Genomic DNA, 17277 nt, shown 5'->3' with positions numbered 1-17277 from the left:
TGACCTATCTGGTTGCTGCAGCAACCGGCACCTGAGCTGCCTCTGGTGATTGGCAGCTCCTTAACCCTCCATTAGTCACAGGACATCTCCTTGATCCTGTGACAGTTTGCTTTGTGCAATTCATAGTATTTTACATATAAGCAACTGAACTCTATGGTCTTGCAAATAATTGCATTCTGGATTGAGATCAATACTACTAAACGTTGTGGACAGAACCACAATACTGCATTTGTCATGGCCTAACCACAACTCATAGCAGAAACTCTTTCCCTTGAATACAGTTCTTACTTTTGTGGTGCTGGCCAACTTCAAGCCAGATCCTCATTTATGCTGAGGTTATACCCAGTGCAGCTGAAAAGGGCTGAAAAGCCTACTCATCTTGTACTGTGGGACCGTTTTAAAATACATTGGTTGCCCAGTTCCCATAGTGAATCTACACTGGCAGTATACCAGCAGAATCTGGAACATAAATTGCAATTAATGTTATGAATACTTGAAATAACTGGAAGGATCCATATCAAGCTTTCATATCAAGGGTTAACAGGAGGAGGTTAGCACAGCCTGAATTTACACTTGGCTGTAATATTCCATAAATGCCCTTCTGGCAGGTGAGAACAGTTGGAACCATATGGGCATTTGGTCATGCTTCCAGCAATATTCCTTTGCCAGAGGTTGAAGGGAATGGGTATATACAACTGTTCTGATGGTTTTACACTGGTTAAAGAATCCCCTGACCTTTCGGTAGGCAATATTTCACTGGTCATTTCCATACTTTGCTAAATATTTTTGTTAGGTTTTTTATTGCTAGCAAAGCCTGTTAGTAGCAATATGTTGATACCATGGTTTTCTGTTCTTCCTGAACATAGTGGCTGTTGCTGTTATGGGGAGTGCCATCTTAATACATGGCATGGAAAATGTTCTTGAGGAAATGTTGCTGGTAAGACTCTGTTGCTTTTACCAGATGGCGCTGCAAATGAGCATCAATTGTATTTGATGTATGTTTTAAAAAAATCTTGTTGTTTCAGGTAAGCTGGTCTTCTGTTGTATTTGAAAAAAAAATCTGTTTGAAGAAAGCATCAAGAAGAAAAAGGGAAATAGGACATCAACCAATATCAGATGAATTTTAAAAGAACTGAATGTATCTGTGTATCATTTGTAGACCTTTAGACAAGTAGGATCTCTTTATTCTATATAAAAAAATGCCACTGAACTAAAAAATGTCAGCAGTGGATTCAGTAAAACCAAAGCTGAGCGGAATGTTAGTGCAAGCATAATCAGTGACAAATATCAGCCCTCAGTGTTTTAGAAACTGTGGTTAAAAAAGATTGCCACTGAATAATTCTTCAATGTATGCAAAGTCTGAAGGTCAGAGCTTCTTAGCAGCCCTCTGAATGCAGTACAAATAACTTCACAAATGCACTAATACATCAGCAAAACTGAAGACTTAAGGGCAAGTAAAATTAATTAAATATAAACAGCAAAATAATACAAGGAAAATGTACTGACTTGTGTATTATTTATTTAAGCATTTAAGTCAGTTATTACCTCAAATTTTCAATGAATAATACCTAGTCCCTTGATGACAGTTTTTATCACCGCTGAATTCCCAGTTTGCTACAGAATTCAGGTCCAGACTGAAAAATATGTGATATCTTAAATACTTAGCTATGCTTGTACCCTTTTCCCCTTTCCACCAAGCATCCTCTTTCTGCCACACTGTGAGACAGGATATGGGGCTTAATAGCCTGACCCAGTAAATGGCAGTTCGTATGTTCATAAATTCATACCTTATAACCAGGGATCTGGGTTTTCTGTTTGCCATTGAAAAATGCAGTAAAACCCAGATTTTCTTATTTTAAATTGGAAAAACCCAGATTTTCTCCTTTAAAGGAGAAAAATTTGGGAAACAGTGGATTTCTCCTTACAAGCTGGCAGAGTTCCAGCCTGCAAGGAGCTGGGGGAAGCGGGAGGAGGGTGATTAGGCGGGGCGCCATGTTCATATGCACACGTACACGTGTACATGGCCACCAGGCAGCCTGGAGAGCAGGTCCCACAGGTAGGTTGAGGGGGAGGAATGAGGCCCCCATAGTGAGGGAGGGAGTTGGGCAGGGCTGGGGCTGCTGCCCCGCTGGTGTGGGGCATGTGGATTGAGACCTGGGTCCATGTGTGGCTGCAGGACCTGGGCAGGGAGTGGGATAGAGCCATGGGTGGCTTGTCCAGTGGGTGCGAGGGGGGGGAGGGAAGGGGAGGGCTGGCTCCCCACTGCAGCATGCACTTCTAGAGCCATATGGGGTGCATATGCCCCCTAGATTTGCATGTAGGGAGAGAGTAGGCTGCCCACTGCAGGCTCCTGCTGCCCTCCCCCCAGGGCTTCTATAGCCCAGTGTGTGGGACCCAGCATGGCATGGCAGAGCAGGGCAGGGAAGCTCCGTGTCACCACTGCGAGCCCCACACCTGGCAGCAGCGTGGGTGGCAGTGTGAAGTTATGCTCCCTTGTTGCTGTTCAGTGGGCAGAGGGTGCCTTGCCATGGCTGCATGGAGCTCCCAGTGGTAGCATGTGCCTCTCCACCCCACTCTGCCCTACCATGCCAGATCCTACCCACTGGGCCATTGAAGCCCTGGGGGGAAGGGCAGCAGGGCAGGGAGGCCAAGCCCATTCCGGGTAGCCCACACCCACCTCTCCTTTCAGGGTCTGCTCCAACTGTGCCACCTGTAGGGGAGGTGGAGCCAGGCTCCATGCTCCACTCCACTGCATACTGGTGATGCATAGTGGGTGCACATAGGTGACCCGCTGAAATTGGCCATGCACCCCCTGGAAGTGCCAGCTGTGAAACCGAAAGTGCACTTCCAGTTTCATCTGGTGCTCCCCGAGACTCAGGAGGCAGCAATTGCCCATGCTGCTGCAGTGGTCACCACCTCCTGCTGGTGGCAGTTAGTGCTCGGGATCTGCTGCAGGGGACTGTGGACCTGGATTCCTAGCCCTATAGTCCTGGGCCACTCTGGCAGGACTGAGGAGGTGCACAGGGCTGTGGGTGGGGACTGAGCGGCACCAGCAAGGCCTAGAGGGCTGTGAGTAAGGAGTGAGTGAGTGTCCTGGTGAGTGAAGGGGGCAGGGAGAGCTTTGCTTTTCCATGATAAAAAACCCAAACATACAGATATAGATATAGTGACATTTCATTTTAATCATGGATTTGGGGGGGTTTAATCATAGAAGTTGCATTTTTATCAGAGAATTGGTGATTTTTAAACAGAGAAGATCAGAATCCCTCCTTATAACAAACCACAGTCCAGAAAGATTCGTCAGGGCAACCTTATCTACAGCTCATGCTACCATAGTAACTGAGTTCTTCCAAATCTTTATCGTACTTATCTTTATAACATCTCTGCAGGAGAGGGATGTGTCATTATCTTTATTTTATGCAGGGGTACTGAGGCATGGGGTGTCAGCTCCAGTAATAGGCTGAAACGCCTACACATTAGGCTCTGTGACATCTGACTTTTGTCATATGCTTGACCCCTGTAATAGAATGCAAAAGGCAGAGTGTTAGGTGCCAAGTTTCCCTGTGCAGCACATGGGGAGAGTTAAGTTGCTTAGAAGAGCATTCCAAAAATTCAGGCAGAACAGGGAGCTGCTTGGAGTTAGCCACAAGAAAAAGCAAACCACAGGGACAGGCCAGAGCTCAGGTACCAGTTGCATTACATAACTGTTGATACAGGAACCTAGGACTCTTTTCTCCCAAATGAGTGCTTTAACCACAAAACTCATTCTCCTTCTAGACCCATTTTGCACGGTAACACAGCTTCACCAGGATGCCTGGCGTGTGTTCCCTTACAACCAGAACAGCCTTTAGGCTGCTACTTAGGGCACTCTCCTTGGAGGTGGGAGATGTGGGTTTGATCTTTTTTACACAAAGGGAAGCACTGACACCAGGCATGTACAAATCTAGGATTTTGACAAGAAGGGTGCAGATGGTGTGACACACAGTTTCATAGTTTCATAGAAAAACACATCATTGCATTTAACACGATATATATTTTTATTCAGGTAAAAAGAAACTAGAAACTTTGCTAATATAACAGGAGCCTAGGGCTATATTATTCTGTTTAAAATCAAATCAAAAACAAATATAACATTATTGGAATGTGCATGAATATGCTATATCATAGATTTTGTATTAAAAACAGAAAAAAACCAGACAAAATAATAAAAAAGTTGTTTCTTCAGTCCTGTCATTATAATTAAATGTACCACTCTTTCAGAAAATCAAGACTTCTTGAGCATCTTGACAGTGCATGCAATAACTTTCAGTGAAGTATTTCCATACCTGAGTTAATATTTTTAGCAAGAGTCAAAACCAGTCTGTAGAGCTGTGAAGTAGGAGCTGCATTACCAGGAGGAATGAAGAGACAGCAAAATTGCAGAAAAAAGAATGGCCCCTGACACACTACATTTAGGATGCAGTTAACAGATTAATTGTGCCTTAAATAGTAAATAGAGTACAACTCAATTTAAAGTGTGATAATGCAGTAAATGAGTCACAAAGTTATTCCTTATCTAACGTTTGACAGGATTATGGCTCAGTTGTATCATGCCTTAAATTGAAGGTATGGCTGGAACCTATCAAAGCCCCATGTGCTGCCACAGCTCCCTGCTCCTTGTATGCTGAAATGACCGTTGGCTGGGGCCGGGACCAGTTTGGTTCCCAACTCTAAATGACAATAACTGATTGGTTTCATCTTGCTGGTGCAGAGGCTCCCCCTGTACCAGACAGTAAGGTGCAATTAGGATTTAATCTCTGACCTCAAAATCAGAATTCCTGCCATGAACATGTGGTATGGCAGGACATACGATTGTTGGGATTGAGGATTAATCCCATCACTTCTTAAAGTGATATCTTTCAGGGGCTGATAGCTTAATTAGTGGAACAATAATACCATTAAAAGGGAGAGTGGGTAATTAATATTTGTGGAAAGAAGAATTTAGAAGGACTCACTTAGAGTATGAGCCATAAAGTTAAGTCACTCCCTCACTGCTGCCTGAATAGGAATGCTTCTGCTACTTCCAGGTAATTTGTTTTAAACTTTGGGTGGCCCAGATAACAAAGGGGAATGCAACTACACCACCGCATTGCCCCTGAATCCACCCCTGATAGCAGGTCTCTCACATCTTGATAACTACTTTCATCACTGAACTATTATAGAAAAAGTGGGCAGCACTACCAACTGCTTCACTGGCTCTTTTGGCAGTATTTTAGAAATAGAGATTGCCTATACATGTGCTCAGGGGTGGGATGTGGGTGTGTTTTAATTAGAGTGGTTCCCGGAGAGCTGCTCTAATTAAAATACCTCATTGTCACATCTATTAAGCCCCTACACTTTTAAAAATGACCATGGGATGTTTTAGCTAAACCTTATTCAATGAGGTTTAGATAAAGCACCCTCATGGCCATTTTAAAATGCATGGAGGTGGACAGGATGATGAGGTGATGCCAGACCATTTCAATTAGAATGTGGAGCAGATTCAATTAACTGAGTCTGTTCCAATGCGTTCTAATTAAAACATGAACGAGCAGTTGTGTAGGCAGCCCAGCAACTACAACTGAACCTTGTGAGGCCTTAGTCCTGTTAATGTGTTAGGTATGCTCTGGGTACATTTACTAGATTGGGCAGAGAGTTATCTGCTTCTTTTTTAGGTTCTAGAACGTGGTTAGGCAAGAGCTAGGACCGAGCTCCTCAGGCCAACACAACATGTAAAGAACTGCAACAAAGGTCCTGGGGAGCTTTAGCCAGAACAAGGAGGAGCCTAATGAGATTTGGTGCGTTCAGAATTAGGCAGCTGCTGATCAGGGTGTTTTATTTCACAGCTTGAGATGCAGGCCCATAAAATCTGTCTAAATCCTGTTTCAAGAGCCTATGTCCTCTGCCAGATCCAGACCAAGCAGAATAAAGCCCAGAATCTCAGAGCTAGTTAGGCACCTACTCTTATAGTTGACTGACCCAAGGTGACAGAGAAAGTCTGTGGTGGGATATGTATTTGAATTTGGGTCTGCCACGTTCCACAGAAATCTGTTAAGGACTAAACTATATTCCCAGTTTAGTTAAAACTGCAATGAATATTTAATTGAAAACAGCGCTTAAACTACTTTGTTCAGATTTAAACAGTTTTTGGCAAAGTGAAGGTTCTTGTTACTAGTCATAAGAGGCAGGAAGAATATATCTGCTGATGATGAGCATGATGTGTTTTATAAGCAAGGACATCAACAGTTGTAAAGCTTTGAAAAATCATATCCATGATACAGAAAACATTTTTAGATTAAGGAATGTCAAGCTAGTTTGAGACCCTGAGGACTTGAACTCAAGGGAAGCAGAGGATTTCCTCTGAATGAAAGTACAGGTTATGCACATTTTGCTTCTTGTTTAGAACACTGTTGGCTCTTATTGAAAAAGCCAGTACAGTGGCATCCTGTACAATTGTCTGCAATGTGTAGCTTGTGCACAAACGCATACATTTTTTTAAACTGATACACAAATCTGAGTAGCGTTTTCACAGTTGCAGAAATCTGTCTCATCTATTTAATAGTCTTACTCTATTGTGTCAGTGTCAAAATAATTCTGAACCTTTCAAGCCAAGAAGGAGGACAATTATCTCCCTGAATTCTGTACCATTGTTAGAGATCTATTTGGCAGATATATATATATAAATATACGCTCTCTCATCCATGGACATTTTATGGTCAAGGATGAACAATTAAATTGGAACTACACAAAAGGTGGAATAAATGCTTTCCAAAGGGCACAAACATGACCTGACACATAAGGAAATTTATGACAAACTCCCTGCTTCCCCACACTGAGTGCCACCAAAAAGGCAGCTCAACTCATAATATGTATCATACAAAAAGTATAATTAATAAGACTTACATTATTCTGAAGTGCCTTTTGCTGCCAATTTTAAAATCAGTTTTGACTGGACATTTTAACAAGTTAGGACTTCAGAGTTGCAGAGTTCCTCCCCCGACATGCATGGTAGCATGCAGACACACAGGCTAGGGACAGATACTATACATAAACTAGTAAAAGTGATCAAAAGCTGGTTCAAATCTGTAACACAGCAGAAGTTCAGTGCACATAAACTGCTTTCAAAATGATCAAAACCGAGTTAATGGATGGATGTAGTATCAGACTTCACTGATTTAGGTTAAATTGGTTTATTAAACTTCTGTCCCAGATCCCCTCCAGATTCAAGTTAATTCACAGTTCCCAGCATCCCAGAATGCTTTGCACCTTTCCTGCAAACCCCCCTCCCCACACACACACGCAGTGGCTGGGTTAGCTTTGTCCCAAGCTATCTGCAGCAGGAGAGCAGAGAGGCATGCTCTAGTACCCCCGGCTTCTGGCCTGGGCCACTGCAGGCATGTGGCTGCATTTCCAGAATCAAAAGTGAAAGTCTGTTCACTTGCTTATTTGTTATTGGTTCAATCTACTCAGCTGTGAAAGTGAGCCACAGCAGGAGACCGTTTTTCCTGCAGGGCTTGCCAGGAGATGAAAGAGAGAAGGGGGCAGTCCCAGAGCGAATGCCAGCTCCGGATGAGCTGGCAGAGCTAGGCTTGAAGTAGCCCTAAGCCAAGGAGCAACATGGGGAGAAGCCCCGAGCTGGGGAGAGATGCCAGGAGGAACAGCAAAGGGGGAAACACCCAGAGGGTGTGGCCAGAAGAGGCAGGGAGAAGCCCCATGCTGGGGAGCAAAGCTGGCAGCCTCGAGCTAGTGAGGGACACTGGAAGGAGCAGCGAGGGGGAAAACATCCAGGGGGGTGGCCAGCAGAGGTGGGGAGATGACATCGGAGCCTAGAAGAGAGAGGAAGGAATGGACACACCCTGGAAGGGAAAAATGTGGAGAACAACTGGGAAACAGGCTGTGGAAGAGTCCTAGGGAGCAGGGGGATGAAAGAGGGATGAGCTTGTGGCTAACAACTGAGAAAAGCCCCATGGTTGGGTAAGAGACACACCAGATAGAGTGGCAGCCCAGTGGAGACAACTGGGACTCAGGGGAAAAAATAGCAATATTGGTGTAGCAAGCTTACCTTCCAGAGCTTGGGTTGAGTCCCAGGCTTGAGAGTCCACTGTTTGATTGGTGGAGCCCATTCACCAATCAGAAGACAGCAAGAGGAGTGAAACCACACCCCTTTCCTGAGGGGGGGGGGACAGGAGCACCATGGACCTGATTGTAGACTACAAGACTGTCAGGTCCAGAAGACTTCAGGGGCAGAGCCCTGAAGAGTATATAAAGAGCATCATGCCTGGCATGAAGGAACAAGGGGCGAGGGACTTAAGAACAGTGGAGTGAGAAAAGCTGGGGAGCTCTCCCCCAGCAGGCAATAGACCCAAAGCTCCTGAAGCTGCTACTGGAGGAGCAGCCTTGGGAGCGGTGCGAGTCTGCTCAGGCTGTTGATAACGCACAGGGACGATGTGCAGGGAGCAGTGTGAGATCGCTCAGGCCCATCTTGGTGCACAGTTCAGCACATGGGACCCAGGCTTTGGGAGCTGCAAGTGGCAGTTCAAGTCTGGAACTCCAGCGGGTGGCTGGGCATCATGGTGCATGGTTCAGTGCACAGAGCCTAGGCTCTGGGAAGCTGCAAGTGGTGGCTCGAGCCTACAACCCCACTCAGTGTGCATGGGGCCAAGGGCCTTGGGAGCTGTGGTGAAGCAGCTCAGGCCCCATCTCCTGAAAAGCAGCCGGGTCCCATGGTGCAAAGGGCAGTGCATGGGGAAGTGGAGCCAGGATGCAGCAGAGGCTGCTTGGGTTAGTTACCCAGCATGAGGCCAGATGGCCAGAGCCTGAAGGGCCCAGCCTTTGCTAAAAGAGCCCTCAGTGCCAAAGCCAGGGCATGGGGAAATAGTAGTGCTGGGCATGAGGTCCAGCACCCAGGAACCAGCAACGGTGGTACAGCAGCTGAGAGGAGCTGAGCCCTCAGTGCCCAGAGTGGGACACGGGATGGGGAGGAACACAGCATGGGAGAGGACTGGAAAGGCACTCCAGCGGCCATGCGGAGGAGACCCCATCAAGCTGCTCCCTGACCACAGCCACGTAAGGAAACATGAGGGTTTGTCCGCCCAAACGTTTTGGGTGGACAAACCCCAGAGAAGGGGCTGGTTGAGTAGTCCTTCCCCACTCCCATGGGACCCCATTGAAAGAAAGACTACCATGGGTCAGGGACTATATTAAGAAATGGATGTTATTAAGATTATGTCTGCACCTTATATTTTGTAATTGAACTGGTGTATTGTGTTGATGCTGCTGAAATTGCTTTGTTGTGATGGGTAAATAGTGTTATCATAGGACAGAGTAATTTCTGAAAAGCACCCTGTTGGTATCTTTGATTGCTAGATCCCCTAACTGGGTAGGGGTCCATCTGATTCCTATTTTCCTGCATTACTGAAAGACAGACTGTTCCTTTGTAGGGGTAAAGTTGCATTTCCTCTGTTATACTTGGTGTGACCCTTAACTGAGTATGGGTTCCCCACTGTGGGGTGGGGAAGCTGTGGGTTTATTGTATATATATTGTTTTCCCTGGAGATTGTGGTTGGGAGTGATTTTCCTATAGTGTTATGTAGGGTATGACCTTGGTTATTGGTCATTGTGTAAATATATGTATATGATATTTAGTTTTATGTTTATGTATAGTATATGTTAATAAATATTGTACATAGTTAAGAGCCTGTCTAGAGTCTAACTCTATGGAGGAAGGAAGAATCCACACATCAGTAATGGTGATCCCTCCCACAGCATCCTCACCTCCACCACTCCCTTGTGATTGGGATCAGAGCACACTCTTAGGTGTACCCAGGTTACATTAGTTTGAACATAAGAAGAGCCACAAGCAGCAGTTAAAGCAGGACTTTATTTTGTGTGTTTATATTTTGGTCTGGACTGGACTTTATTTTGTTTGCTTAGGTCTTTTTTATGACTGTTTTATTTTTCATTAACACCCTGAAAGGAATCCTGAGTGTCTGGTGGCATGAGGCTGGGGTGCAGGGAATGGTGGAGCCCCAATTTTTCTGTCAGGCATTTTTCATGTCAGTAAAAGTCTTCTTTTGTCCTGCGTTGTGGTGAACATCCTTCCATCAAGGAAAGTGTGTACGCAACCCTGTAATAAAAATAAGAGCAAGTATACTTACCATCCAAGTCATGGCAGGAAAGGTTTTGTATCAACAGGGAGGGGTTAACAGCGATATAAGCCCCCATACTCATTGTAGCAGAAGAAAAGATGTCATCTTGGAAAGGGCAGAAGCCCTACAGCACCTACTATCGACATCAGCTTAGACTAACTGGTGAAGATTGAATCGATTCAGCCTTGGGCTTTTTGACTGTGTGTACTTAGTGCCACACAGGTGTGAATCATTGCAATACAGATCTTCAGAAAATTAAATTAAAAGTAGGAAAAATAACTATTCTTACTGATTATTCAAATCATTCAAAATACAAAGTAAGATAAGCATATACTGGGTAAGAAAGGATTTCATCTTCAGAAATCTGTTTGTATTTTTATGATGTAACAACACTTTTAGAAATGAGGAAACGAACTGCATTAAACGCTGAAGTAGTACCTTGGAAACCAATACTTCATTTCTGCAGTTTTTAATAAGCCCATTGCTTATGTTTCTTTTCAGTTCAAAGCCAATTACCTTGATTTAGTCATACAATAGCAAGTTTATCTTTTCAAGGCATTCAAGGTGATATACTTAATTAAAATATATTTTAAAAGTCAAAATTTAAGAGATATACTGATTAAGTAGTGTTAGAACAGCAGGTAATTAAATATGAGAAAAGTGCCAAGAAGCAGCTGTGTGTAAAAGAAATGTTTAGTGCTGTTCATAGGGTGATCGTAAATGGCAGGTTCAAGACAATGTAGGATAACATCAGCAACGGTTATATATGTGTTACTATGCTTAGGGGATAGGAATATTGATGGAAGGTTCTAAAATTTTCCTTCTCTATTTTTATTAGAAAGGCTGTATTGATCTTCTGGAGACTTGAGAGTAGGGCATTTAGCAATAGTTGTTCTTCCACACACTGATCTGAAAGATGAGGAGGGGACGGGAGTGAGAAGGGAGAAACAGAATGAGGAACTTAGAATCCAGATGCTTTTGTTAGCTTAGTGGGGTGGAAAATGAAATAAAATTAAGATAAAGACCAGCTAATACCTACAAACAGTGCATAAAAACCAAGATTTTCTAATCACGAATAATTAAGCTAAAGGTTCTTCAGAAACTCTGCCTGTGAGTTTATGAAGCAAAAATGTTATCATACAATTTACATTCAAGAGAATATTATAAATACTTTCTGTTACTTCTTTACATCTTGTGAAACCATCATATTATCTGTGGATGGATTAACCCATTCAGGGTATAAATCCCAAGAACGGTTCTCAACATTTCAGAGGATGCTCTTTTTGTATGTTAAGGAAAAATGAATTTTTTTAAAGTATGAATTATTTTAAAGTAGCTCTCATCACAGTTTCTTTCCCTGAGTGCTGCTTTGATTTTCCTGAGTTTAGACATGTTCCTGAAGGCATCCTATGCCATTAGTTCCTAAATGGAGCACACTTTTTCATAATGTAAAACAAAAAACCTGACTGAGATTAAAATGAATGCAAATCCCATGTAGCCCTGAGTGCAATCCAGGGATTGCATCTTACACACTGCTCTTTTCCAGAAACATCTCTCTGTTCTGAGACCACCAGGAAAGGTGTACAACTTTTTCATCAACACTCCTAAATCCTATACTTACTGGGTACTACTGTACCAATCATAGGAGAAGGGAAAAAAATGGTCACTTGAATTGTCTTTGGAGGAAGCTAGTTAAGCAGAGGAATGAGAAGGAGACAATAGGACATAGAAGAGTTACTGTGTCACAGCCCAGGTAAAATTTCCTCTTTGAGCTTACATTGCTAGGTCCCTGTGCCCTTACACTTTCCTTGGGCTCTTAGCTACTGCACTTGTACCTTGATCTCTTGGGCATACTTCTTAAACTCAAGCTGTCTGTCAGTTGTCCTTTGTTGGAAATGGATCTTCATGGTTCATATGCCCAAGGTACCCATAATCAGTGATGACCCCTAGTAGACAGCCCAGTTGTTTAAGCATGCCGTGTTCCAAAGCTCCAGCCTTATGGCACTGTGTCCCTTCAGAAACACATGACAATTGAAGAATATAACATGTAGACTTTAAAAAAAAGTCTGGCTTTGAAACTTCAGTAACTTTAGCTAGCATAAAAAGTATTCAGGTATAGCAAAACCACCAACCAGTTCCTTGCTCTTTTAAACACCTTTTGGGTTTAGATCAGAATCTTCTAAGGAGTCCAAGATCCTTCTGCCCTCTCTGGCCTTCTCTCTCTCTCTCTCTCTCTCTTGTTCAGCCAGTTTCTTTCAATTTGGTTGATTCCACCCATTAAAAAGGACCTCCTGCTACAGACCTTTATTCCTCTCTTCTAGCCAAGCTTCCCTATCTATGTTAGTCACCCAGGATTTTTACTACCTGGCTTAATAGTTTCTCTGGCTAGAGCTTTTCCTCTCTGAACTCCTTATGCTTTAGACCACATGGGAAGATTTGGTTTTTCCACATACTCCTTATCATGCCCAGTGTTCAACTAGAACCCAGTCATTAAGGTTAACCACTGCTTTTGTTTGTTTTGCAATGACTTCCAAAAAAAAGGGTAGCATGTATCAGGATTCAGTCAAACCATAGTTGACTCACTATACATTGAGGAATTCAATGGGAGAGTAATTTTATGAAATTACCTCTAATCCATAAGTTGTACATGGTTTCTCCATAATATTAAATGTGGTCAGTATGGTAGAAAGTACTAAAGGGTTATGATTTGATTTATTCCACTAATTGAGAAAGTCACTCTCCTCAGTTCTAAATCCACCAGCATTTACCCTGTCATTCTGTTTGGAATTTTAACTAAACACATCCAGCAATAGTCAGTGCTTTTCCTGAAGCCTTAATAATCTTTGAAATGGTCCTGGGTATGACTGTAAACTGCATCTGACTAGAGGGCCTGGTGGCAACATGGTAGGGCTAGTTGTGGTGGGGTAGCGCCTATAAAATACAACATGCCAAGAGTAAGGGAAGTATAGGAACCCTCAAAACCCTATCCTCCATTCCCTTGTTCCTTGGCTGGAGTAAGGCTAAGGCAGTGGTTCTTAAGCTTTTTTGTACCAGGACCCATTTGTAAATAATGATGGCCAGTCCTGACCCAGTAAACAGTTTAGGTAGAAAACAGGCACCTGGCCCTGCCAGTGCCCATCACTCCCAACCTGCAGTGCCCCATCCCCACTGGTGCCCCTCACTCCTGACCTGCTGCCCCCTGCCCCCAGGCCCCAGCCCCCAGTATGGAGGGCAGGGAGTGGATGTGTGGGGCAGGGGGTGTGAGGCTTGGGAAGGCATGTGGCCCCTAGATTTGTGCACCCACAGTGGGTATGGGGCTGCAGCCTGGCTGAACTGGCACAGGCAGGAACTGCCTCCATGGCCCAGTGGGCAGGACTTGGCATGGGAGAGCAGAGTGGGGCAGTCAGACTCATTGCTGCCATTGGAACCCCCATACCAGTCATACTGCCAGTAGTGCAAGGAGTAATGGACAGGGGAGGTCACACTGTTCTCACTTTCTCCTGCTGCCATCTGCTTGTGTGTTGTACCACAGGTCTACCCCACCACCATGGCCTGGCTAGCACCGTTGCTTCCCTTAGGCTATGGCTCTACCCTGACGAGGAGGTGGAGTGGCAGGCATATTGCCTGTGCTTCCCCCTTCCCCCGTTCCCCTGACAGGTAGTCTATGCCCCCCATCAATTTACCTGCAGGGAGCTGCAGGAGCTGCTTTCCACAATGCTTGGCTGCCACATGCATGTCTGTATGTACAAGAGGAAACCTGTGGTTTCCCATATTTTTCTCCTTTAAAGGATAATTCATTTTTAAAGTTTGTTTGCAACCCTTTCATATATTTTTGCAACCTACTTTTGGGTTATGACCCATGGGTTGAGAAATGTTGGGCTAAGGGACATCACCCTGACAGAAACACACCCTTGCTGAGAGCTAGGCAGTCAGCATCAGATCTAATCTGTTACTCTCTGGCAGAAGCTACACCCAGCCAGACAATGAATGTCTGGACTTGGTCTGACCTTTGGACTCTGTCTCGAATGGTCTAAGGGGGGATGGTAGGTCTAGGGCAGCCTCTACTCCTTCATAGCTTTGGGTTGAAGATCTTGGTACGATGGTTGCAGGACTCCATAAGAGGCATGAGGAACCTGAGGCAGCTACCAAGGCATTCAAGTAGCTCTATTTAGGAGTGGCCTGCTTGTTTTCTTGAGGAAGGACCTAGAAAGGTGGACCAAAAAAAGCCACGCCCCAACCCAAACTATCCTGGCCAAAATGAAATAAAGTGACTTGCACACTGGAATGTTCAGACTCCTTGGTTCAATTTGGACTCATTCTGATCTACAGAAAATGGCATTACTAAACTACAGATTGGTTACACTCAGAATCAACATTGCTGCATTGTCAGAAACTTGGCTCTCAGATACAGTTTCTATCTAAGAGAATGACTATATCATATTCTGGCATGGGAAGTCAGCAAAAGAAAGGAGAAAACAGGGAGCAGGCCTTGTTATTAGAAATAGCTTACTCTCTTCCTGTGAAAGCCCCACTGCTGTATTTAGTCAACTCATGGTACTCAGAGTGTACACAGAATGGCTTCATCACATAGGTGCAGAAATACTAAACTATCCATCAAGCTAGTGATGGAGACAAGAATGTTTTCTATCAACAACTTGAAGAAGAGATTGAGACAACTCATAGAAATGAGACCATTAATACTTGGTGACATCAATATAAGAGTTGGGTGTAGGTTTAAGAACTGGCCTGGTATTCTGGGCAAAAATGGGATTGGTAACATGAATCAAAATGGCCAGTCAGTGTTAGAACTCTGTGCAAGTCAAAATCTATGTGTTAGCAACACTTATCTCATTGGAAAAGCTACAAGAAAGACATTGTGGAAACATCCAAAATCAGGGCACTGGTACCAATTAGATGTAGTACTGACTAGGCGCATCCATCTGAAAGAAATCCTGTACACAGGGACTGTGACACTGCAGCAGACTAAGGCATGGTCAAAGTCAGAATCAATGCCAAAAAGATCCACTTTAGCAAAACTACCAGCTGTCCTCAGATTGATATCAGCCAAACTAAAAATATAGAAAGATACAAACTATTTAATGAAGTTGTGAAAGTAAGTTTACCTAACAACTCAGCCACCAAGGTTTGGGAAAGCTTAAAAATTAACATGTACAATGCTGCTGTAACAGTGTTTGGCAAAACATGCAAGAAAAATGGAAACAGAAATGAAGAGCAGTCTGAAATCTTTCTACCACTGGCTGATAACTAAAAGACAGTGTTAACTCTCTACAAGAAATTTCCTAACACCATAACCCTGGAAAATTTGAGAAAGGCTTGAAAAGAAATTCAAAAAAGGAGGCTAGGAGGTGTGCCCAAGATCTTCTGCTAAAACTGTGAGGATATTCAGAAAGCAGCTGATGAAGGTGATAGCTATGGAATGTATGGAGGCATCAAATGAGCAATTGGTCCAGTCAAGAACAAAACGGTTCCGCTGTAAGACTTAAATGGAAATGTCATCACTGATAAACACAGATAACTTGAGTATTAGACTGAACACTATGGAAATCTGTACTCTAGTGACACTGAAATCAAACACAAGAATCCTTAAGGATTACCACAGTTTGAAGTTATGATGGAATTAGACACTGAGCCTACATTGGATGATTTACAGAAAGCCATGAAATCAAACCCTGGGAACAAGGCATATGGCAACAACTTCCTGCCTGCTAAAGTCTACTAATGTCCCAATGATGAAGTACTTCAAAAGTTCCATGAAGTTATACTGCTCTGTTGGAAAGAGGAAGTGGTACCACAAAGTTTCAAAGATGCTCGATTTATACAATTATACAAAACCAAAAGGCATAAAAGTGACTCTGATAACTACAGAGGTATTTCCCTGTTGAAAATCATCAGAAAAGTTGTCACTCACATCATGCTTCCCAGGTGAAAGAATCTATCCTAAAATTCAGTGCATTTTTCGCTCAGGATGCACAACCATTGATATGATATTTTTGGTCAAGCAACTGCAAGAGGAGTATAGAGAAAAATGAATACCACTGTACATAGGTACACAAATTGATGAAGGCTTCTGATATGGTCAATAGACAGGGCCTTTTTACTGTTCTGAAGAAACTGGGTTGTCCTCTCAAACTACTGAATGTCATTGGCTCATGAAGGCAATGGTAGTCCATGAAAACAAAGAATCAAATGCCTCTGACATCAACAGTGGAATGAAACAGGGATGCATCTTAGTCCCCGTGCTCTTTAATATCCACTTTTCATACCTGCTTCTTCATGCAGTCAAGGACATCAGTCATGGTATTTATTGTTTAACCAGACTACACAGAGGCTTGTTCAACATCACAAGGTTTAGAGTGAAAACCTAGGTGAAAGAGCTGGTTCTGAGAGATTTCCTGTTTGTATTTGACAGAGCCTAAGTTGTCCACAGTGAATCTTCCCTCTAAAAATCTCTTGGGTAGATTCTCTGAGTCATGGAAGGGCTTGGGGTTGACAAATTAGTCTCAAGAAGGCTGTTATCATGTACCAAGGAGTGGAAGAACCAATACCTGTCTTCATTTATGAGAGTACATCTCTTGGCATTGTTGATAGCTTTTGCTAATTGGGTTCTACAATCAGCAAAAATCTTGACCCTTTGACTGAACTAACAGAATTTGAAAAGCAGCTAAGAATTTTTTTTTTTTTTCCAGAAATGTGCCTGGAATAACAGCAAACTATTAACTAAGATGAAGAAGGTTCCTTGCAATGTGGGGCCCCTACAGGACACGTTAAGAAATTTGGTCATCACACCAGACGATAAAGCCAACATATTTAATGATTTCTTTGCCTCCATTTTCCTAAGCAGGGACCGGAACAGTCACCCCCTGCTGGGCCCCTCTCAGGCCCTAGGGGAGGCACACCTAGGCCAAGGGTTAGTGAGAAACTAGTTAGGGAACTTCTGGAGGAACTGGATGTATTCAAGTCAGCTGGTCCGGACAATCTCCACCCTAGAGTACTGAGGGAATTGGCTGAGGTCATTGCAGGACCCCTGGCACAGCTTTACAAGCACTTGTGGTGCTCTGGTGTGGTGCCAGAGGACTAGAGGAGGGCCAAC

At 43.6% G+C, this 17277-nt stretch overlaps 1 long non-coding RNA gene across 1 annotated transcript in view; it reads right to left on the bottom strand.

Annotated features, from left to right (window-relative positions):
• Positions 1-14451, bottom strand: part of LOC109321514 — a 16303-nt gene extending 1852 nt beyond the window's left edge. Inside the window, exons 1-2 of the long non-coding RNA XR_002104078.1 lie at positions 14439-14451; positions 11795-11796 (exon numbers count right to left, since the gene is read on the bottom strand). This is a non-coding gene — a long non-coding RNA (uncharacterized LOC109321514). The remainder of the gene's footprint in view (positions 1-11794; positions 11797-14438) is intronic.
• Between the last annotated feature and the right edge of the window lie 2826 nt (positions 14452-17277).

This window comes from Crocodylus porosus, unplaced genomic scaffold (genome assembly GCF_001723895.1).
Source record: "Crocodylus porosus isolate Cpor-Errol unplaced genomic scaffold, CroPor_comp1, whole genome shotgun sequence".
Lineage (NCBI taxonomy): Eukaryota > Metazoa > Chordata > Crocodylia > Crocodylidae > Crocodylus > Crocodylus porosus.
Note: the sequence above shows the minus strand (reverse complement) of the source record. Positions and strands in the feature narration are given on the sequence as shown.